This window comes from Haematobia irritans, chromosome 3 (genome assembly GCF_050003625.1).
Source record: "Haematobia irritans isolate KBUSLIRL chromosome 3, ASM5000362v1, whole genome shotgun sequence".
NCBI lineage: Eukaryota > Metazoa > Arthropoda > Insecta > Diptera > Muscidae > Haematobia > Haematobia irritans.
The window spans coordinates 35259122-35283513 of record NC_134399.1 but is presented as its reverse complement, the minus strand read 5'-3'; the positions used below and the strand labels follow the sequence as shown (position 1 = coordinate 35283513).

Genomic DNA, 24392 nt, shown 5'->3' with positions numbered 1-24392 from the left:
CTTTTTAGTTTTGTATTTTTTTATGTTATTAAGAAAATGTTATTTGATTTTCTTAATTTAATTATTATGCTTATTTCAATTTTATTGATTTAATTATTGTTAAATTTTCAAATGAACTTTACATTATTATTTTGTTTTATTTATTTACGTATAATATTTCTATTTTGCATATATCTTAATATTTATTTATTATATTTTTGGATTTTTTTTTTTACTTTTTAATTATATTTATATTTTTTTGTTTTTTTTGGGTTTTCACTTAGTATTATAATATATTTTTTTTTATTTTTTTTCAGCAATTTTGAACACAATTATTATAAGGTATCGCTTAGAAAAAATTTACAAATCTTTAGATTTTCTTGTTTTCTTAGGGGAAATCAAGTTTTTTCTTTAATTTTGGGATATTTATAAATTTAAAATAGGTTTTAATTTCAGTTATATTATTTACAATTATAAATTACATTTAAAATTTTTACAAAAGCTTGCACAACAATGACGATCTGATCTGAAAAGAAGAAAAAACATTAGTTAATAATTTTGAAAAAATATATTTTAAATAAGCAATAAATTTAAAGCATTATTATTTAAAACAATTTAGAAAAGTTTGTTAGATAAGATGGATGAGACGTAATGAGACATATTTTGGGTATGCGAGAGCAGAGATGAAAGAATCCCCTCCAAACATACCCCTGTTCACAACTGACGAAAGCTTTACATACAAAAAAGCTCCTGGCCTAATGACATACCCACAAGCAAAGAAGAAAATATGATCACCTCAAACATGTTTCAAGACCAAAATATTATACAAGAGTCCAGAAGAAAATAAATCGAAGTAGAAGTATTTCTTAAATTTTTATTTCTTTTATAAAATTTTATTTTTTTATATATATTTTTTTTTTAATTTTATTTCTATATAAAATTTCAAGGGTTTTCGCGTCTTTCACCTTACATACTACTAATAATTCTCGAACATTGCTAAACTATTGTTATAGAAATTTTAAAGTAGAAAAGAAATTTGGACATTTCTAAACTCTTGTCATGTACCATATTAACTGAATAACATCATTATACATATTATACGCAATAAATAAATAAAATTTTGTCAACATTTTATTTCTATATAAATTTTCTCTAAATTTTATTTCTATAGAACATTTTGTCTAAATTTTATTTCTATAAAAAATTTTTTTAAAACATATCTTATATAAAAATTTACTAAAAATATGCAATGGAAAATTTCGTCAAAATTTTATTTTTATAGAAAATTTTGTCAAAATTTTATTTTTTTAGAAAATTTTGTGAAAATTTTATTTCTATAGAAAATTTTCTCAAAAATTAACATAAAAATTTACTAACATTTTTCATTAGAAAATTTCGCCAAAATTTTTATAGAAAATTTTTCAAAAATGTCTATAGAAAATTTTATTTCTATAGAATTTTTTTCAAAATTTTATTTCTATAAAAAAATTTTCGTTTTGTTTGTTATTGTTGGTTTCTCTTTAATCATTATTGTTCTTTTTGATCTCAGCTTAAAACCATGCATTGACTAAACTACAAGTGTAGCTTAACCAACAGAGGAAAAGTATGCTTGACAAACAGCTGTACATCCAAGCCTTTTTTCGGAAGGTTCAAGTGTAGTTCACTTTGGGTTGAGTGAATAACCCGAATTTATTCTGATAATTGGTTGATAGTTTTGCTGCAAGTAGAGAATGCTGATGAGGAATGTGGTAATTCCGAAACGTGCGTCCATCCAACCATCTTGCAGTCTATAGGGATTTGCCCAAATAAATTTAACAAACATTATTTTCCTCTGTTGGTTAAGCTACAGCTGTAGTTTAGTCAATGCATGGTTTTAAGCAGAAATCAAAAAAACAACAACAAAATTTCTTTTCTATAGAAACTTTTGTCAAAATTTTATTTCTATAGAAATTTTTTCAAAATTTTATTTCTATAGAAAATTTTGTCAAAAGTGTATTTCTATAGAAAATTTTTGCCAAAATTTCATTTCTATAGAAATTTTTGTCAAAATTTCATTTCTATAGAAAATTTTGTCAAAATTTCATTTCTATAGAAAATTTTGCCAAAATTTCATTTCTATAGGAAATTTGGTCAAAATTTTAGTTTTAAAGAAAATTGTCTTAAAATCTTTAGTCTATAGAAAATTTGGTCAAAATTTTATTTATATACAAACTTTTTTCTATACAAAATTTATTCAAAATTTTATTTCTATAGAAATTTTTTCTATAAAAAATTTTGTCAAAATTTAATTTCTATAGAAAAAATTTTTATAATTTTATTTCTAAAGAAAATTTTGCTATAATTTTATGTCTATAGAAAATTTGGTAAACATTTTATTTCTATAGAAAATTTTGTCAAAATTTCATTTCTATAGAAAATTTTGTCAAAAGTTTATTTCTATGGAAAATTTTGTGAAAATTTCATTTCTATAGAAAATTTGGTCAAAAGTTTATTTCTATAGAAAATTTTGTTAAAATTTCATTTCTATAGTAAATTTTGTCAAAAGTGTATTTCCATAGAAAATTTTGTGGAAATTCTATTTCTTAGAAATTTTTTCAAAATTATATTTCTATAAGAAATTTTGTCAAAATTTTATTTCTATAGAAAATTTTGTCAAAATTTTATTTCTATAAAAAATGTTGTCATAATTTTATTTCTATAGAAAAACTTGTTATAATTTTATTTCTATAATAAATTTTTTCATATTTTAACTTATATAAAAATTTACCAAAAATATTCAAAGGAAAATTTCGTCAAAATTTTATTTCTTTAGAAAATTTTGTCAAAATTTTATTTTTATAGAAAATTTGGTAAAAATGTTATTTCTATAAAAAATTTTATCAAACGTTTATTTCTATAGGAAATTTGGTAAAAAATTTTATTTCCATAGAAATTTTTGTCAAAATTTTATTTTTATAGAAAATTTTGCCAAAAGTTTATTTCTATAGAAAAGTTTTTTTCTATACAAAATTTTGTGAAAATTTTATTTCTATAATAAATTTTCTCAAATTTTCACTTATATAAAAATTTACCAAAAATATTCAATGGAAAATTTCGTCAGAATTATATTTCTTTAGAAAATTTTGTCAAAATTTTATTTTTATAGAAAATTTTGTAAAAATTTTATTTCTATAAAAAATTTTATTTCTTTAAAAAATTTTGTCAAAAGTTTATTTCTATAGAAAATTTGGTGAAAATTTTATTTCCATAGAAATTTTTGTCAACATTTTATTTTTATAGAAAATGTTGCCAAAAGTTTATTTCTATAGATAAGTTTTTTTCTATACAAAATTTTGTGAAAACTTTATTTCGAAAGAAAATTTGCCAAAAATTTATTTCTATAGAAAATTTTGTTAAAATTTTATTTTTATAGAAAATTTTGCAAAAATTTTATTTCTATAAAAAATTTTATTTCTATAAAAAATTTCGTCAAAAGTTTATTTCTATAGAAAATTTGGTAAAAATTTTATTTCCATAAAAATTTTTGTAAAAATTTTATTTTTATAGAAAATTTTGCCAAAAGTTTATTTCTATAGAAAAGTTTTTTTTCTATACAAAATTTTGTGAAAATTTTATTTCTATAATAAATTTTCTCAATTTTCAACTTATATAAAAATTTACCACACATATTCAATGGAAAATTTCGTCAAAATTATATTTCTTTAGAAAATGTTGTCAAAATGTTATTTTTATAGAAACTTTTCTCAAGATATTATTTCAATAGAAAATTTTGTCAAAATTTAACTTTTAAAGAAAATTGTCTTAAAATCTTTATTCTATAGACAATTTGGTCAAAATTTTATTTATATACAAACTTTTTTCTATAGAAATTTTTTGCAAAATTTTGTTTCTATAAAAAAATTTCTAAAAATTTTATTTCAATAGAAAATATTTCTAAAAATGTTATTTCTATAGAAAAGTTTGTCAATTTTTTTTTCTAGAAAATTTTCCCAAAATCTTATTACTATAGAAAATTTGTTTTTTTGTTTTATAGAAAATTTATTTAAAATCTTATTTCTATTTGGTCAAAATTTTATCTATATATACAATTTTTTTCTATAGACAATTTTCTCAAAATTTTATTTCTATAGAAAATGTTTTCAAATTAAATTCTATGTAAGCCCATTATGTTAGAGTTCTCTTTCAATTCTCAAAATTCAAAGATTCCTTTACAATTGTCTTAGAAATTAATGCCGGTAAATTGATTAGTTTTTAATAGAATATTTTCCCATTCCATTCGTTAAATTCTTAATGCGACAGTTTCCTTTGCAGGTACCAGTAAGTCTTTGAATTTCAATTTCATTTTCATTCTATTCTTATCCACTCTGATCCCATTTGTTTATTAAATTTTGCAAATTTAGTTTCTGGACTTTGTAGCTGCAGGGGAGGCTTCCCCCTCCCCCCGTCATGCTTATCTTGCTATAGTAACACGTTTTTTTATTTCGTTTATTATCTTTTTTTTCTTCTTTCGAGGTCAATGAACGCTAAAGTGGCTGATGTTTTTTTGTTTGGCAGTTTTTGTCCAATATTTTTGTTTATTTGGCGAATTTGTTTTCATTTTCGTTTTATAAATGAATGGCTAGTGATTAAAGAAAAAAAAAAATAACTGGAGAAAAGAACACACAAAAACACAAATTCAATATAAATGCATACAAAAATTTTGTTTGATTTTTGGAATGCCTCGTGTGTATTTGAAAAACAATGAACACAAAATGTTTTTAATTAATCTTAGATTTATAAATAAGGAAGTCTTTGATGGAGGTGTGGCTTCTTAACAAAGCAAAAAAACAAAATAACAAAAACATCCAAACAACATGTGATAAAAATGCAATTTGATATATTTTAGCCAAAAAAAAAATATATATATATATATATATATTTAGGTGAATTTTTAATGGAAACTTCCCAAGAATCAACTTATTGGCCATTATTGACTCACAAACAAGTGTAGCGATTTATGGGGCTTATAAAAGACATCATCAATACTATAAAGTAATTTAATTAGTTTTATCGAATGCAATAAATAATTGTACATAATATAATTTAAACTGCAAAACTACAAACGGAAACTCTCTGTTTTCAGATCATATGCATTGGTTAGGAAGTTAATTTGAATGAAGGAATTTAAAAAAATGGAAACAAAAACTTTTTCTCAAATTTTAATTTATATTTTCAAAAAATTTTCCTTTTATTATTTATTTCCTTATTATTTTATTTTTTCAATTTGAACAATTTTTTACTCCAACCGTGAGTTGAATCTGGGTATTTTTATTTTTTTTTTAAATTTGCTGTTATTTTCATATTTGATTTTTTAATTTTTTTTATTTTAGACGTTTTGATGCTTCATGTTCAAAGTGGCCACCATCACTTTGAACATGAAGCATCAAAACGTCTACTAAAATGTTTGTGATATGAACGTGTTACGCCTTGGTTGTCATAACATTCTGACTTCTTCTTCCCGAGATGTTCTTTATTGTTATGAAAAAAAAAAATAAAGAACACAAATCTCGCCAAAGGCGAATTTTTATGAAATATTTTGATTTATTGCTTTTTTTATTTTATACATAATTTTAATTTGGATATTTTTGGTCAGCAAAAAAAAAGTTGTACCCCAATTTGAAGTAAATTGTGAAAAAAATATCAACTAAATATATGTTTATTATACCTTAAATTAAAGTTTGAGATCCTAGCGTTAATTATACCCTGTGTCACACTGTGGCACAGGGTGTTTGCAACACCCAGAAGGAGACGAGATAGACACATGGTGTCTTTGGCAAAAATGCTCAGGGTGGGCCCCTGAGTCGATATAGCGATGTCCGTCTGTCCGTGAACACATTTTTGTAATCAAAGTCTAGGTCCCTATTGATTTTGGAAGAAATCGGTTCAGATTTATATATAGCTCCCATATATAGCTTTCGCCCGATTTACACTCATATGACCACTAGGGCCAATTTTTTGCTCCGATTTAGTTGAAATTTTGCACAAGGAGTAGATTTAGCATTGTAGCTATGTGTGCCAAATTTGGTTGAAATCGATTCAGATTTAGATATAGCTCCCATATATATCTTTCGCCCGATATGCACTTATATGGACCCAGAAGCCAGAGTTTTATCCCGATTAGCTTGAAATTTCGCACAAGGAGCACAATTAGTAGTATACTCATGTGTGCCAAATTTGATTGAAATCGGTTCAGATTTAGATATAGCTTCCATATATATTTTTCGCCAGATATGGACTTATATGGCCCCAGAAGCCCGAGTTTTGGCCCAATTTGGTTGAAATTTTGCACAGGGAGTAGATTTAGCATTCTAGCTATGCGTGCCAAATTTGATTGAAATCGGTTCAGATTTATATATAGCTCCCATATATAGCTTTCGCCCGATTTACACTCATATGACCACAGAGGCCAATTTTTGCTCCGATTTAGTTGAAATTTTGCACATGGAGTAGAATTAGCATTGTAGCTATGCCTGCCAAATTTGGTTGAAATCGGTTAAGATTTAGATGTAGCTCCCATATATATGTTTTCTGATTTCGACAAAAATGGTCAAAATACCAACATTTTCCTTGTAAAATCGCCACTGCTTAGTCGAAAAGTTGTAAAACTGACTCTAATTTTCCTAAACTTGTAATACATATATATCGAGCGATAAATCATAAATAAACTTTTGCGAAGTTTCCTTAAAATTGCTTCAGATTTAAATGTTTCCCATATTTTTTACTAAAATTGTGTTCCACCCTAGTGCATTAGCCAACTTAAATTTTGAGTCTATAGATTTTGTAAAAGTCTATCAAATTCTGTCCAAATCAAGTGATATTTAAATGTATGTATTTGGGACGAACCTTTCTATAGCACCCAACACATTTGACGGATGTGATATGGTATCGAAAATTTAGATCTACAAAGTGGTGCAGGGTATAATATAGTCGGTCCCGCCCGACTTTAGACTTTCCTTACTTGTTTTATTTGCGTTCAGACAAAAAATATAATTTTCTTAATTTCAAAGGAATAGTTTTTATTAAATATTTTTTATAAGATTGTTTGTTGTTTTTTTTTTCTGTTTTTGTTCATATATTTATTATTTGTATGTTTATATTTGCAGATTTTTCCATTTACTTCCAATAAAAACATGATGATCCTTCTCAAAAGAACTTCTGTGGAAGTGGAGAAGTCAAATAGTTAAAGCCTGCTACACAGAAAAAAATTTTACAAACAATTTTCCAATTAAAATCTTAATTGAGTTTTAAAAAATATTCAATTAAAAATTTAATTGATTCAACAAATTTTTTAATTGAAATAAAAATCAATCACACAAATTAATAGTATCAATTAAATATTTAATTGGATCAATTAATTTTTTAATTGACTGTCAATTATTTTTTTATTTGATACTATCATTTCTGTGATTGAAGACATTTCAATTAAAAAATTAATTGGATCAATTAATTTCGTGATTGAATCAGAAAAATTTTTTTTTTGTGTGTACGGTAAAAATTTTAATATTATTTTCATAAGTTTTTTTTATTTTTATGGTGACATTAAAAAAAAAATATTTGATGGGGCTATATATAACTATGGACCGATATGGACCAATTTTGTCATTGTTGTTAGCAGCCATATACTAACACATCGTACCCAATTTCAGCCGAATCGGATGAAATTTGCTCCTCCAAGAAATTTGCTCTTCCAAGAGGCTTACGCACGCAAAAAAATTTTTTGTTCTGATTCAAACACGAAATTAATTGATCCAAATAATTTTTTAATTGAAATGTCTTCAATCACGAAAATGTTAGCATCAATCACAGTTTTAATTGGGCAAAAAATACTTGATTAAACAATTAATTGATTTCATTACCAAATTTCAATTAATTTTTGTTATTGATTCAATTAAAAATTTAATTGATGTTGATTGCAAAACTCAATTAATTTTTTAACTAAAACAGGTAACTATTTTCAATTATTTTCTGAATTGACTCAGTGTTTTTAGTTTGATTAACAATTGATTGCTTGAAAAAAATATTAAAAATTAAAACAATTTCTTTGACAATCACTTTTTAAACTGACTTACTCGTAGTCTTACAAGTTCGATAAGAAAAATTAATTGTATCAATTAATTTTTTAATTAACAATTTTAAAATTGTCAATCATTGACCTAATGTTTTTAGTTTGATTTAAAAGTTAATTGTATCAATTAATTTTTAATCGAAAAAATTTTCAGCTTCAATTAATTGTAAATATTTTGTTGATATTTTTTTCTGTGCGAGGTCAAATCTGGGGATCGGTTTATATGGGGGCTATATAATTATATACCGATATGAACCAATTTTAACATGGTTATTAGAGACCATATACTAACATATCGTACTAAACTTCAACCGAATCCGATTAATTTTGATCCACCAAGATGCTCCCAAGGTCTATATATATTTATGGACCGATATGGCTCAATATTTGCATGGTTGTTAGCGTCCATATACTAACACAACATAGAAAATTTCTACCGAATCGCATGAAATTTGCTCCTCCCAGAGGCTACGAAAGCCAAATGTGGGGATCGGTATATATTGGAGCTATATAATTATGGAGCGATATCCTGTATTAGATTCCAAAGCTCATCGCAAATTGATGTACACTTTCCCCTGATTGGCCGTTTTAACCTTGTTGCACAAATTTTCTAGTGGGTTCAATTCTGGGCACTGTACCGCTCATTCTAACACATTGATTTTTTTTTTTTCCTGGAACCAATTCTTTGTGTACCTTGATGTATGTTTAGGGTTATTATCCTGCTGGAAGATCTATTTGAGTGGTATATTTTCTACGGCATACGGCACCATTGTATTTCGCAAAATGTCTGTGTAATCAGCTGATTTCATTATATTCTGTATCGTATACAAAAAGGACACACACCATAATACGATAATGACTCCTATACCATGATAGTACCACTACCGTTTTGGACCATCTTCAAAGCATATTTGGGATTGAATTCTTGATGGATAGGCTTGCGGAGCCTCTAAGATTTGGCTTGCGGAGCCTCTAAGACTGAAATTTTGTACATGGTGTTAGTATATGATCTCTAACAACCACGCAAAAATTGGTCCACATCGGTCCATATTTATATATAGCCCCCATATAAACCGATCCCCAGATTTGATATGCGGATCCTCATGAATGAGCAAAATTCATCCGATTCGATTGAAATTTGGTACGTGGTGTTAGTTTATGGTCTCTAACAACCATGCAAAAATTGGTGCACATCGGTCCATAATTATATATAGCACCCATATAAACCGATCCCCAGATCCGGAGCCTCTTGGAAGACCAAAATTCATCTGATTCAGTTGAAATTTGGTCGTGGTGTTAATATATGGCCACAAACACCCATGCAAAAATTGGTCGAAATCGGTCCATAATTATATATAGGCCCCATATAAACCGATCCCCACACCCAAAGAAATTTGTTAGTAGGGACAGCAGAAAAGTCTGCTAAAACAGCAGAAAGTCTGCTGAAAAAGGGACAGCAGTCATTGTTTGCTGAAATAGCAAACATTTCCTGCTATTTTTTAAGCTCAATTACACTAAAACATGTTTTATTTTGGCTAAAACAAATAAAAATGTCAACTTAAGAGCTATACTAACATAATTAACACAATATTTTATGCATATCTATAGTATTCGACCAAAAATTTGAATATTTATCGAACTAAGGCATAACAGCAAACAAAATGTTTGCTAATCGTATTTAGGAGCTTGTAAGAATATTAGAGTGCAAAAATATACCAAAAACTACTCTTGGTTCTTAAATATGCTTTGGGGAAAAATTTATAACCTAAAAATTTTATAAATTGTTGTTCATTAGGCCCTGAAGTACAAAAATATAACAGCAGACATCGACTGCTGATTTTAGCAGATTTTTTTCTATGAGTGCAGATTTGACCTCCGAAGCCCCTTGGAAGAGCAAAATTCATCCGATTCGGTTGTAGTATATGGTATCCAACAACCATGCAGGAAATGGTTCATATCAGTCCATAATTATATATAGCCCCCATATAAACCGATCCCCAGATTTGACCTCCGGTGCCTTTTGGAGAACCAAAATTCATCCGATTTGGTTGAAATTTGGTACGTGGTGGTAGTATATGATACTTAACAACAACAACTAATCTGGTAGTTTGCAACAAGGGAGATGTCCCAACCTTTGTCACTAAAAACAGGCAAGAGGTTTTGGACATCACCTTGGCCTCGCAAGAACTGAATGAAATGATATCTGAGTGGCAGGTTTTAAGTGAACACAGCTTCTCAGATCATCGCTACATCAGTTTCAAATTTGATGTTCATATCACCAAGATCATATTTCCGCCAAATGTTAGGAAAGCTGACTGGAATAGGTATAGGGAATCGTTCAATATGATGATACCGGAAATAACAGAGACAAATATGAGAAATGTGCAAGATATCGAACACGCAGTGGAGCGGATTACTAAGGCCTTCAACATCTCACTGAAAGCTGCATGCCCTAGAGGAAAGCCAAGGGGGAAACATCGACCACCATGGTGGTCTACGGAATTAAGTAATATGAGGAAATCCTGCAGGAAGCTCTTTAACAAGGCAAAGTCCACCAGAGCCCCTGAGGACTGGGACGCTTACAAGAAGAATCTGAGAGGATACAAGCGAGAACTGAGAAAGGCTCAGCATAACTCTTGGAATGCTTACTGCAGCAGTATTGAGAATACGCCCGAGGCTTCCAGACTACGGAAGGTTCTAGCATCCACCAACTCCGCTCCAGGTTTCATTAAAACATCGGAGGGCAATTGGACAACGTCCAGTGAGGAGACGCTGGAGGTACTATTGGACACACATTTTCCTGGAAATCAGACGGTTGAACCATGTACTGGCGGTGCCACAGTTGCTCAGCGGTCGTTTCCTGTCGAGGAAATTGTATCGGAAACTAGAATAAGATGGGCGCTAAATAGCTTTGGACCATTCAAATCCCCTGGACCTGATGGAATTACTCCGGCGGAGTTACAAGCTGTAACTGACAAAATTATCCCCTGGTTGTCGGTGATATATAAAGGATGTATCAACTTATCATATATCCCAGGAAAGTGGAGCGAAACAAAGGTCGTTTTCATACCTAAAGCGGGAAAAGCCTCTCACTCGAGGGCGAAGGATTTCCGACCAATCAGCTTATCCTCATTCCTACTTAAGACTCTGGAGAGGATGATAGATATTTATCTTAGAACTAGCATCGATTCAAGTTTGTTCTCGAAACGACAGCATGCATACTCGAAGGGCAGGTCTACTGAGACCGCACTACATGAACTAGTCAGCTTTATTGAAAGCTCACTATCTGTCAAAGAATACACAATAGTGGCGTTTCTAGACATCGAAGGGGCGTTCAATAATGTCCATCCGAGCTCGATATTAAATGGACTGACAACTCTGAATGTTGATCCATGTATACTCAGGCTGTTAGACGAACTGCTAATGAAGAGACGTATTTCAGCCACACTAGGACAAGCAAACATACAAAAGTATGTGAACAGAGGCACTCCCCAAGGAGGAGTGCTATCACCTCTTCTTTGGAATGTTGCTATAAATAGCCTTCTGGTTACTCTAGAAAAAGAAAGGATAAAAGTGGTGGCATACGCAGATGATGTAGCTCTGGCAGTCAGGGGAAAATTCCCATCCACAATCAGAGATATTATTCAGAGGGCCCTCCGGATGACTGAACAATGGGCGAAAGACAATGGTCTTGGGGTAAATCCTGCAAAGACAGAATTAGTCATGTACTGCAAAGATCGCAAAACTCCCACGGTTAGGCCTATTTCCTTAGAGGGTATTGAAATTCCCTTTGGTGATTGTGCAAAATACCTTGGCGTTATTTTGGACAGGAAGCTGAACTTTAAGCTTAATATTGAAGAAAGGGCGAGGAAGGCAACTGTAGCTTTGTACTCGTGCAAAAAGGCAATAGGAAAAAAGTGGGGACTAAAACCAAAAATTGTGCATTGGCTATACACGGCAGTGGTTAGACCTATAATGCTATATGGTGTTGTAGTCTGGTGGCCGGCACTTCAGAAACCGACTGGTTTAGATAAAGTTCAGCGTATGGCGTGTTTGTGTATTTCAGGCGCATTCAGCAAGACAGGAACAAATTCCCTTAATGTCACGATGCATCTATTGCCTTTAGACATTTTGGCCAAACAGTCAGCTGCAACAACGGCTGTGCGGTTGCGCGAACTATCGCTGTGGTCGGAAAATGGTTACGGTCACAGTTCTGTCCTCAAAATAATGTCAGATGTGCCTAACGTAGTGGATTACACTTTGGCGAGTCCACTTTTCGACAAAAAGTTTGAGACTCTAATCCCCAACAGTGAGGCGTGGTGCACACAGACCCCGGGGAATAAAGAATATATAGATTTCTACACTGATGGCTCCAAATTGGATGGACGGGTGGGTTTCGGAGTGTATTCTAGTGATCTGGAACTTCAAATAGCGAAAAGATTACCTAATCACTGTAGTGTTTTTCAGGCTGAAATATTAGCAATAAGAGAGGTGGCGAATTGGCTGAGAAGTAATGTTCCAAAAAATGTGGGCATTAATATATACTCAGACAGTCAACCTGCAATAAAATCCTTGGACTCTGTGTTCCTCAACTCGAAAACGGCCATCGATTGCCGCAAATCTCTCAATGAGATGGCTGAGCAGTACAATATTCACCTAATATGGGTGCCTGGCCATAGGAATATACCGGGGAACTGCGAAGCGGATGAGTTGGCAAGGCTAGGGACTACCTTACATATTCCAGGGGAACTAGAATTTGTTGGTATGCCCCTAGCTACCTGCAAGCTCATGCTGCGTGAGAAGGCTGTTACGATGGCAAATGTTCGATGGGAGAATTGCAAGGGTTGTAACGACACCAAGCAAATATGGCCCCATTTAAACTTAAACCGCACACTAGATATGCTAATGTTCTCGAGACGTCAAATATCACTCCTGATATCTGCTATAACGGGTCGCTGCCTGATAGGAGATTTTGCAAAAACTATTGGCGCGAATTATAATGACTATTGTATGAGCTGTCATGATGCGGAGGAAAAGGAATCAATTAAACACCTCTTGTGTGAGTGTCCTGCATTTTGTGTAAAGCGCAAGCAACTTTTAGGAGCATATAGCTTCAGATTACTGGCGGATCTGGAAAACGTTAACTTAAGCAGTCTGCTAATATTTTTGGAACAATCTGGTTGGTTCAACAAAGAAAAATAATCAAGAAGGTTCAGCGGTTAAAACTAGAAGTGCCCATATGTAATAGGTACTTTTAGTTAATGTGGTATCACAATGGACTGAATAGTCTAAGTGAGCCTGAATCTTAATCGGGCTGCCACTTTAACCTAACCTAACCATCCTTCTCACAAAAGAAAAAAAAAAATAACTAAAAATAAAGAAAATATTATTAGCATCAAATCATGACCATGTAAACGACACTATACTGTATTGGAAGTCGTAAGAATTTTTCTTCTATTTTATTTCAGTATTTTTTTATTTATTAAAAAAAAATAAATATATATTTTTTTACTTTTTTAAACTTACCTTTTACACTTGTTCTCTTTTTCTCTATGTCTGCGTTACTCCTTCACTAATCCTTTAAACGTCTGCTTGAATGTTGTTGCCAAAGTTCACTAAGGACGATGTAAAATACAATACCGGCATGCAACAGGCTTGGCAAACCTTTTTCTGCGTTTATTTTTTTTTTTTAATATAAATTTTCACAAAAAACACAAACGATAACAGCAAATCCAAATGATGCAAAGAAGATGGCAAAATATGGCGATGGTGTTAAATTACCCACCATAAGTTCAGCATTCAACAGCAACAGGGTTGTAATCTAAGCTACAGCAAAAAGCGTCGTAAGACTTGTAAGCACTTTTCTATGCCATAATGTAAGGATGTGGGAGGGGGGCGTAAGAGGGCAAGGACCAGGGAGATATATAGCAAAGAGGGGATTTGTTTTCTTTTTGATTTCTTGGGAATTTTTTATTTTTTAGTTTCACATTAAGAAGCAAAAAAAAACAAAAACAAATGTTGTTGTTGTTGTTTTAGTAAACACTCCTTGTGTCACCACGTTTTACATTTCACAGATATCTCAGGTATTCAAACATGAACCGGGTGGGGGTAATGTAACATGTAAAATGATATTTTTCAAGTACAAAGAGAATTTAAAAATTTTCAATGATTTGTAAAGCATTTTTTGCTTACTTTTATTTTATTTTTTTAACAATGATATTTATTTTTTTATTTTTTATTTATTTTCGGTAAACTTAGGTAACTCAATTTATGGCCTTGGTATCTTGCACAAGTTTCACAAAATTTTCTATAGATTTTTGTTGAACACTTTTGTATGACGTCTCTTCGGGAGGCATTTTTAGGATTTTTTTCTTTTGTTTACTACAAAATTGAATTATTTTAGGTTTCTATTATGGAACACATTGAAGGTTGCAGCTTCTGGTCACTTTTACATTTGGACAAATGAACTCCTTTTCTTTTGAATTTATCGAATATTTTGAAGGTAAAGTAATTTTTTATTGATTTCAAAATTGGATTTGTTTTCTGCTAAAACATCTGTAATTGGAAAATTTTTATTTAAATATTCTATGAGTTATGCCCTAAGCCTGATGTTCATTCTGCAATTTTAGGTCCCATGTATACACAAAAAAAAAATTTTTCTTGATTCAATCACGAAATTAATTGATCCAATTATTATTATTTTTTAATAGAAATGAACACAGAAATGATAGTATAAATTAAAATATTAATTTAAAGTCAATTAAAACAAGTATATACAGCAGTAAGTTCGGCCAGGCCGAGTCTTAAATACCCACCACCATGAATCAAATATAATAGTTTAATTTGAAAACTGTTCGTCGTAGCGGGTTTCTTGATAATATATAGAATTTTAGGGGATTTGATGACAAATGGTCTTCCAAGAAAATCAGTTCATCCAGTACGCTCCCCGAAGATAAATTTAAAGATTCTACCTATTAAGACTAGATCAGATTCTGGATTTATAAGAAACAATTTTGTTTGAGTTGTAGAGAAATCATAAAGATATCGTGCTAATGATGAAATAACGCCTTGATTTGAAATCTTAAATCTGTAGATTTTTACTAGAAATTTTACTTTCAGTTTCAAGTAATTTTCATGAGCAGTGCGCCTGCTATACCCTGAAAGAAGTGATATCTTTTCTGAGGAAGGAAATTTTAGACAGGCAAAATTTTCTTTTGACACAAATTTTAGAGACAAACGCTTATCAAAAATTCGGATTAGTTTGCTCTTATACGAAAGGGGAATTTCGTTTGTCTAAAATTTCATTCCGGAGGAAAATATTTTTTCTTTGGGTGAAGTTAAATCGGTCTATATCGATGCCTTACCAAATGGACCGGTAAAAATAAATGCGATACAGATTTTTGAGGGTCAAAAATTCCAGTTAGGTTAGGTTAGTTTAGGTGGCATCCCGATGTATCAGGCTCACTTAGACTATTCAGTCCATTGTAATACCACATTGGTGAACTTCTCTCTTATCACCGATTCTATGTTAAGCTCTATGACAAGGGACCTCCTTTTTATAGCCGAGTCCGAACGGCGTTCCACATTGCAGTGAAACCACTTAGAGAAGCTACACGGAAAGAAAAAAAAACGTTTGGAAAACGTGTACCGAAAAGGTTTTTCTTGTGTTAGAGTTTTTTGAATTGCTTCGAAAATTTTAAACTTTTATCACCAAAAAAATTCGTTTGTTACAAAATTTTTATTTTTTTCAATAAAAAAAAGTTATTTTTGAACCAACAACACAGTCCATTTCGTTTATATTAAACACTGTTCTTTTCTGGCTTTAGGTCTTTAATAAGACACATTTTACAGTTCATAGTAAAAATTTAATATAGTAGAATGTAATGTTGAACATTTTTTCGGAATCTTCCGAGCATATCTGGAATATATATGTAAAAAAAAAAACAAAAAAAAACTTTGGTCGAAGCAGGTATCGAACCCACGACCCTTGGCATGCAAGTCGGACGTAGCAACCACTGCTCCACGGTGCCAAACTAAATGTTTGTTTCTGTTAAATAAACTTTGTTTATTCGGTTCGTGGGCGCCGCAAGCTATGCTATATAAATATACTTATATGGATATTTATCTATTGATGACCATAACAGGTACATAGCTCAGTGGTTAGTGTGTTGGCTTACAAAGTGCATGGTCCGCGGTTCGATTCTCCGTCCAGGCGAAAGGTAAAAAAAAATTAAAAATTTATAAAATCGTATAATTTCTTCTACATTGTTTGTATTACAGAAAAAACTTCGTGGAAGTGAGAAAGATTTGAGGGAAAATGCTATTAGCCATAAAAAAGTTTTTTTTTTAAGTCAGTCTTTATGAAATTGTTTTTACATCCTGGAAAAGAATAAACGTTTATCATAGAAAGTATATACTTTTCTTCCAAATACACTTCCTTTCAACGAAAAGCAAATGAGAAACGAACTTTGTTTGTCTAAAATTTCGTTTGGGAGGAAAGAATTATTTTTTTGCGTGTATGAAACCCTCAGAAATGTCACCAGCATTACTGAGGTGGGATAATCCACCGCTGAAAAACTTTTTGGTGTTCGGTCGAAGCACGAATCAAACCCACGACCTTGTGTATGCAAGGCGGGCATGCTAACCATTGCACCAGGGTGGCTCCCATACCCTGAAAGAAGTGTTTTCTTTTCTGAGGAACGAAATTTTAGACAGGCAAAGTTTTCTTTTGGCACAAATTTTAGAGACAATCGTTGAATCGCTTATCAAAAATTCGGATTAATTTGCTCTAAACGAAAATATTTTATACGAAATGGGAATTTCGTTTGTCTAAAATTTCATTCCGGAGGAAAATAAAGGGTGATACGGTCAAAATTTGGTCAATATAAACTTGACGTATTTCTTTCAATTTTGCATTTAAAAACGCTGAACACCCCTCATTTTGAAAGTGTGTGTGTAGAATGTTGCTCCTATTTTGATTTTGGAATTCACTCTTCAGTTGTCAAAATGCCGTCCAAGCAAGAAGAGCAGTGTATCAAAATTTTGCTCGCGCATCGCGAAAATCCGAGTTACTCGCACGCAAAGCTGGCAAAATCGCTAAAAGTTGCCAAATCAACCGTTACAAATGTAATTAAAGTGTTTGGGGAACGTTTATCGACAGCCAGGAAGTCTGGATCCGAGGGGAAAATCGAAAACCGGAAGCCGCGGAAGCAAAAACAGTCTGCTAATGTTTTTGGAATAATCTGGTTGGTTCAACAGAAGAAAATAATCGAGAAGGTTCAACGGTTAAAACTAGAAGTGCCCATATGTAATAGGTACTTTTAGTTAATGTGGTATCACAATGGACTGAATAGTCTAAGTGCGCCTGAATCTTAATCGGGCTGCCACTTTAAACCTAAACCTAACCTAAGCCGCGGAGACGACAAAGAGAGTTGCCGGTAGTTTCAAGCGAAACCCTAATCCCTCTCTCCGAGATGCCGCAAATAAGCTGGGTGTATCGTCTACAACCGTGCATCGAGCCAAAAAACGAGCCGGACTATCAACTTACAAGAAGGTAGTGACTCCAAATCGCGATGATAAACAAAATACGACGGTCAAAGCGCGATCCCGGAGGCTGTACACGACGATGCTGACGAAGTTTGACTGCGTCGTAATGGACGACGAAACCTACGTCAAATCCGACTACAAGCAGCTTCCGGGACAGGAGTTTTATACGGCAAAAGGAAGGGGAAAGGTAGAAGATATTTTCAAGCACATAAAACTGTCAAAGTTCGCAAAGAAATATATGGTTTGGCAAGCCATCTGTAACTGTGGCTTGAAAAGCAGCATTTTCATAGCTTCCGGGACGGATTATTATTCAACCGTCGAACTGAACGGACGTGTTTTCTAATAGCGGAGTATTTCATCGTAATAAGTACTTATTACGAATTTCACGTGTGGTAGAAATAATAAACCACCATGCAGCGAAATTCAAAGTCATCCACTGGGTTGCTAACTTCAGGGCCCAGTGGACGGGTAACGACTGAAGTTATAAATTTGGGCAGCGACCAAGAGTCAGGCCCAATTAATCGACCTGTAGACGGGTCGACTGGCGGTGACACTTTGGCAAGTCGAACCTTTTCTAAGGTGACGACATCAAAAGGAGGCAATCCCTCTCGAAAGAGATTCAAGGAACGAAGAAATGCTTTGTTTATCCTAAAGAAATTAGGATCAGTCGACCCAAGCACGTTGTCGGCTAAGCAAAGCGATTCCTTAAAATGGGCTCAAGGAATTCTTGAAGCTGGAAAAAAGGGAACGATCACCGGATGAGCTACCATCCTCTAAACGGGATCAAAGATCGTTTGCCTCAGTTGCAAAAGACAGCCTTGTGATGGCTATTATTAATAAAGGAGCATTGGACGGTATGATTCCAAGGCAAAAATGGGGGGAAATTGAGAACGCGATGTCTGGTGTCTACTCAGAGGTGCGAAAAAAGTTTCCCGGACCAAGTCCTCGACGGCAAGATGCTGGATGGTATCAAGGACGATATAAGTTAATAGCTTTTGCAGACCAGAGGTCTATGGATTGCTTTAAAGCTGCATTGATGCTAATTGGTGAAGTTTGGGAAGGAGCCGCTTTGGAGTTAGTCGATAAAAAAGACATACCGGCTAAACCTAGAGCACATGCATGGATACCGGCAAACCCTCCTGATCCTGAGTCAATACTAGAGAGTAGTAACCCAGATCTTCCAACCGCCGATTGGAAGGTTGGTCGTTTGGATGAGGTGGATGGACCAAGACGACATGCGGTGTTTATATTAAACATAGAGTCGCTGCCACATCTAGCCCAGACCCAAGGACGCGTATGTTATGGCTTTCATGATATCCATATGAACGTATACAAAAGCGATCAGCCAAAGGATACCGAAACGGACAAGCCTCCGGTAGAGTCAGCAGTGAAAAAATCTCCTAGCGAAGCCGAAGGAGACATAAAACCTACAGACTATGGCGAAAATCATATGCGGGAAGTTTCTACAGGCTCAAGCCTCACCAAAGCTGAACCGCGGATTGTTGCGAGAGTCACCGAGATCTGTGAAGAGGAAGCCCTTGATGACTCAATTGAAGCGGCTGATGTGACGGTGGTTGAAAATTTGGATGGTTCTACGGTTCCTCCAGATAAATCTTCACCATTGTAAGGCCGCTTGTGCTGCCTTAAAAGTTCTCCTGATGAAAGGAGACATAGATATAGTTCTTATTCAAGAACCATACATATATAAGAACAAGATCTGTGAATTAAGCACTCCGGGTTTCAAACTTTTGCATAATACCGGTAACGATATAAATCTAGCATGTATAATTGCTAACCTAACCTAAACGTCTGCTGCCTTTCCTGAAGAAACACGGTTGTTCCGTACTCATTTGGCCGGATTTGGCATCTTGCCATTACGGTAAAATGGCCATGGAGTAGTACGCCGCCAACAACGTGCAGGTGGTTCCGAAGGACAAGAACCCTCCCAACACGCCAGAGCTCCGCCCAATTGAGAAATACTGGGCTATTGTCAAGCGGAACCTAAAGAAGACCAAAAAAAACTGCTAAGGACGAGCAGCAGTTCAAGGCAAACTGGCTTTCTGCGGCGAAGAAGGTGGACAAGGTGGCTGTACAAAATCTTATGGCAAGTGTCAAGCGTGAGGCCCGGCAATTCGGATTTGGAAAAGCGAAAGCCTAACTGAATATTTTTCCTGAATTTTATACTAATTGAACTTGAAAAAGAAATTTAATTTGATTTTTTAAATAAACGATTTCACCGATTTACACGCGTTTTCCCTTGACCAAATTTTGACCGTATCACCCTTTATTTTTTCTTTGGGTGTACCCTCAAGAAGTTAAATCGGTCTATATCGATGCCTTATCAATGGACCGGTAAAAATAAATGCGATACAGATTTTTGAGGGTCAAAAATTCCAGTGTATTTACATATTTGTGCAAATCGGATAAAAAACTACGGTTTCTAGAAGCCCAAGGAGTTAAATCTGGAGATCGGTCTATGTGGAAGCTTTACTAAAACATGGGTCGACTCATACCATATTCGGCTGACCTATTTGTGGTCAGCCGGATTTCAAAAGTCCTAGAAATAAATTCGGGAGTTAGGTATATATGGGGGCTATACCAAAACATGGACCAATACTCACCACCTCTTAATGTTCCTCAAATACCTCTAGAATTCCACTTTCAGACGAATTGGGTGAAAACTACGTATTCTAGAAGCCCAAGAAATAAAATCGTGAGATCGGTCTATATTGGGGCTATACCAAAATATGGACCGATAGGAACTATTTGCGACACACATATTTGTGATCTTAAAATTCATCCAGATATTCAATTTCAAGCAAATCGACTAGAAAATATAGTCTTTAGACGCCCAAGAAATAAAATCGGGAGATCGGTCTATATGGGGGCTATACCAAAACATGGACCGATACGGACCATTTTCGACACACCTCTCTATGGTCCTAAAATACCTCTAGATTTTCAATTTCAGGCAAATCGGATAGTAAATACAGTTTCTAGAAACCCAATAAATAAAATCGGGAGATCGGTCTATATGGGGGCTATACCAAAACATGGACCGATAGGCACCATTTTCGACACACCTCCTTATGGTCTCAAAATACCTCTAGATTTCCAATTTCAGGCCAATCGGATAGTAAATACAGTTTCTAGAAACCCAAGAAATAAAATCGGGAGATCGGTCTATAAGGGGGCTATACCAGAACATGGACCGATAGGCACCATTTGCGACACACCACCTTATGGTCCCAAAATACCTCTAGATTTCCAATTTCAGGAAAATTGGATAGTTAATACAGTTTCTAGAAGCCCAAGAAATAAAATCGGGAGATCCCTCTATATGGGGGGCTATACCAAAACATGGACCGATGGGCACCATTTTCGGCACACCTTTTTATGGTCCCCAAGTACCTCTAGATATTCAATTTCAGGCAAATTGGATAAAAACCACAGTTTTTAAAAGCCCAAGAAGTCGGTTTATATGGGGACTATATCAAAACTTGGATCGATATAGCCCATATTCGAACTTGACCTGCCTGCAAACGAAAAATGAATCTGTGCCAGACAGACAGACAGACAGACGGACAGACGGACATGCTTATATCGTCTTAGAATTTTTTCCTGATCAAGAATTCAATCAAGTTATCTCGTCCAAATGAGAAAGCGCATAATTGGAAACAATTTTAATGTGCAAATGGAAATTTTAATTAAACTTTTTCGTAATATCAACGAATATGTTCCGTACCTTTAAAGGAAAACAAATATTAAATCTGGGTAGCAACATCTCTAAAATAAGTCTCATCCTATTTTTAATGAATGACAAAATTAGTGCACCCCCAATCCTATGGGTGGCATGTAATGATAGATTCGTTGTTAACGGTTGGCTGATAAGTCCCCGGTCTAACAAACAAAAAAACACATTTGTTTTTGTCAAAATTCGTTTTTATTATTCAACATAGTTCCCTTCAAGAGCGATACAACGATTATAACGACCTTCCAATTTTTTGATACCATTTTGGTAGTACTCCTTCGGTTTTGGCCTCAATTTCGGCGATCACCTCTTCATTGCCGCCAATTTTTTCCCCTGTGAGCATCCTTTTGAGGTCTGAGAACAAGAAAAAGTCGCTGGGGCCAGATCTGGAGAATACGGTGGGCGGGGAAGCAATTCGATGCCCAATTCATGAATTTTTGTCATCGTTCTCAAAGACTTGTGGCACGGTGCGTTGTTTTGGTGGAACAACACTTTTTTCTTCTTCATATGGGGTCGTTTTGTCGCGATTTCGACCTTCAAACGCTCCAATAACGCCATATAATAGTCACTGTTGACGGGTTTCCCCTTCTCAAGATAATCGATAAAAATTATTCCATGCGCATCCCAAAAAACAGAGGTCATTACTTTGCCAGCGGACTTTTGAGTCTTTCCACGCTTCGGAGACGGTTCACCGGTCGCTGTCCACTCAGCCGACTGTCGATTGGACTCAGGAGTGTAGTGATGGAGCCATGTTTCATCCATTGTCACATATCGATGGAAAAACTCGGGTGTATTACGAGTTAACAGCTGCAAACACCGCTGAGAATCATCAACACGTTGTTGTTGTTGGTCAAATGTGAGTTCGCGCGGCACCCATTTTGCACAGAGCTTCCGCATATCCAAATATTGATGAATGATATGACCAACACGTTCCTTTGATATCTTTAAGGTCTCTGCTATCTCGATCAACTTCATTTTACGGCCATTCAAAATCATTTTGTGGATTTTTTTGATGTTTTCGTCGGTAACCACCTCTTTCGGGCGTCCACTGCGTTCACCGTCCTCCGTGCTCATTTCACCACGCTTGAATTTTGCATACCAATCAATTATTGTTGATTTCCCTGGGGCAGAGTCCGGAAACTCATTATCAAGCCAAGTTTTTGCTTCCACCGTATTTTTTCCCTTCAGAAAACAGTATTTTATCAAAACACGAAATTCCTTTTTTCCATTTTTTTTTTCACAATAACAAAAGTTGCTTCACAAAAGACGCTCTATCTCACAAACTAATTGACTTATAGACGTCAAATTTTGACACGAATCATTTAAAGGTTGGTACTAAATAAAAACATTTAATCTATGTGTCAGACCGGGGACTTATCAGCCAACCGTTATGTTACGTCAAATCTATTTTTTGCCGAAAATGGGATAATTATTTTAAAATTCCAGTTCTAATTAGTGCCGGCGTAGACCGACAAAAATTGGTCGGCGGTGCTCCTTGGCGACTTTGTATTCTGAAAACAAAAAGAATGATAACGTATCCATTGGGACCCGGAAAGAATGAATATCAGGTAGAGGGAGATAACATTGTTTTATTATGTTTAATTTCTATATTTTTTAAATATTTTTCATTAAATTTAATTTTTTTATTATTTTCCTTTAGATAATTCTTGTTTTATATCACATCACAGATTTTTCTTGGTAATTTTTTTCCTTTGGATTTTCATATTTAATAAATTTCAAAATATTTCCATTTCAAGTAACTAAATTTAGGCAAATATATATATTTTTATTTTATTTATTGTAGTTTTAATATTAGTGAATATTAATTTGGTTAAAATTCAAATTTAAATTTGTGGGTTTTTTCACATTTTGAGGAGATAATTAACATCATTTATAAATAAGAATATATTACAAAGAGTTGTTATACAATTATTAGCGTTATTTAAATTATAATTTCTTATTATTTAATGATTTTTATTTAATAATTTCTTATTATTTAATGATTTTTATTTAATAATTTCTTATTATTTAATGATTTTTATTTTAATTTTTAAAAGACACTGATTATTATTTAATAAACTTGAACATCCTGTACATTATCATTGTACATTTTCTTATCACATTTATTTATTATTATTTTATATATATATATGTATAATATAAATCTGTTAACTTTTTAACTTCTGTTACACTATGCAAGGAATAAGAAAACAAATATTTTTTCTGTATTAGATTTTTTATTTATTTATTTATTTTTTTTTTCATTCATTTCAATTTAACTTATTTTTTTTCTCCTTTTTAAGGTCATTAACCTTTACACTATAAACTTCCGTGGTAATTATTTCCCATTTGTTTGTAATTGTATGTTAAGTTTAATTAACACTTTAATTATTAATTATGTTGATCAGTTGCCTCTTTCTCAACAACAAAGAATTTTATACAAAACTTTAGTCAAACCACAAAACTAAAAAGAACAATCACAATTTTTTTATTTATGTTTTGTTTGACGATTTTGCATTTCTTTTTTGTTTGTTATATTCATAAAAAAAAACTATTATTTGTTGTATTTATTTATTCTTTATTCTCATGCTTATTTCTCAAATTTGGCTAGTTGTTTGCTATTTTTTTTTTTTTTTTGCTTGCTCTTTTAATTTAACCAAAAAAAAAATATATTTTTTAATTGGTTGTTTTTGTTGTCGTCTTTGAATGGCTGGCTGAATTTGCCAAAAAACGTTAAAGCAAAAACGTACCGAACGGAGGCGCGCTTACGTACTCATCAGGCAGTCAATGACAGTGATATGGTCGGTCGGCAAAACACTCTACAAACTGCTCTATAGCTCACCACCACAACCACCAATAAATTTCGATTCCATCTATAAATGTGAGTATGCACATATTTTACGCTCCTTCTCTCTCTCTCTCTTCAATATAACAAGAAGAAAAAAAAATGTGGTTGGCGAATGAGTACAGCAAGCACATTTAGCCATTGCTAATGTTTATATGAAATTTTCC

The 24392-nt window shown here is 33.0% G+C and overlaps 1 long non-coding RNA gene across 1 annotated transcript; it reads right to left on the bottom strand.

The window, feature by feature from the left end:
- Positions 1-338: 338 nt before the first annotated feature.
- LOC142230251 (uncharacterized) lies at positions 339-24174 on the bottom strand. The gene is made up of 3 exons (XR_012720625.1): positions 24131-24174; positions 13610-14638; positions 339-505 (listed from the first exon to the last, which is right to left on the bottom strand). It is a non-coding gene; the product is annotated as an uncharacterized LOC142230251 (long non-coding RNA).
- Between the last annotated feature and the right edge of the window lie 218 nt (positions 24175-24392).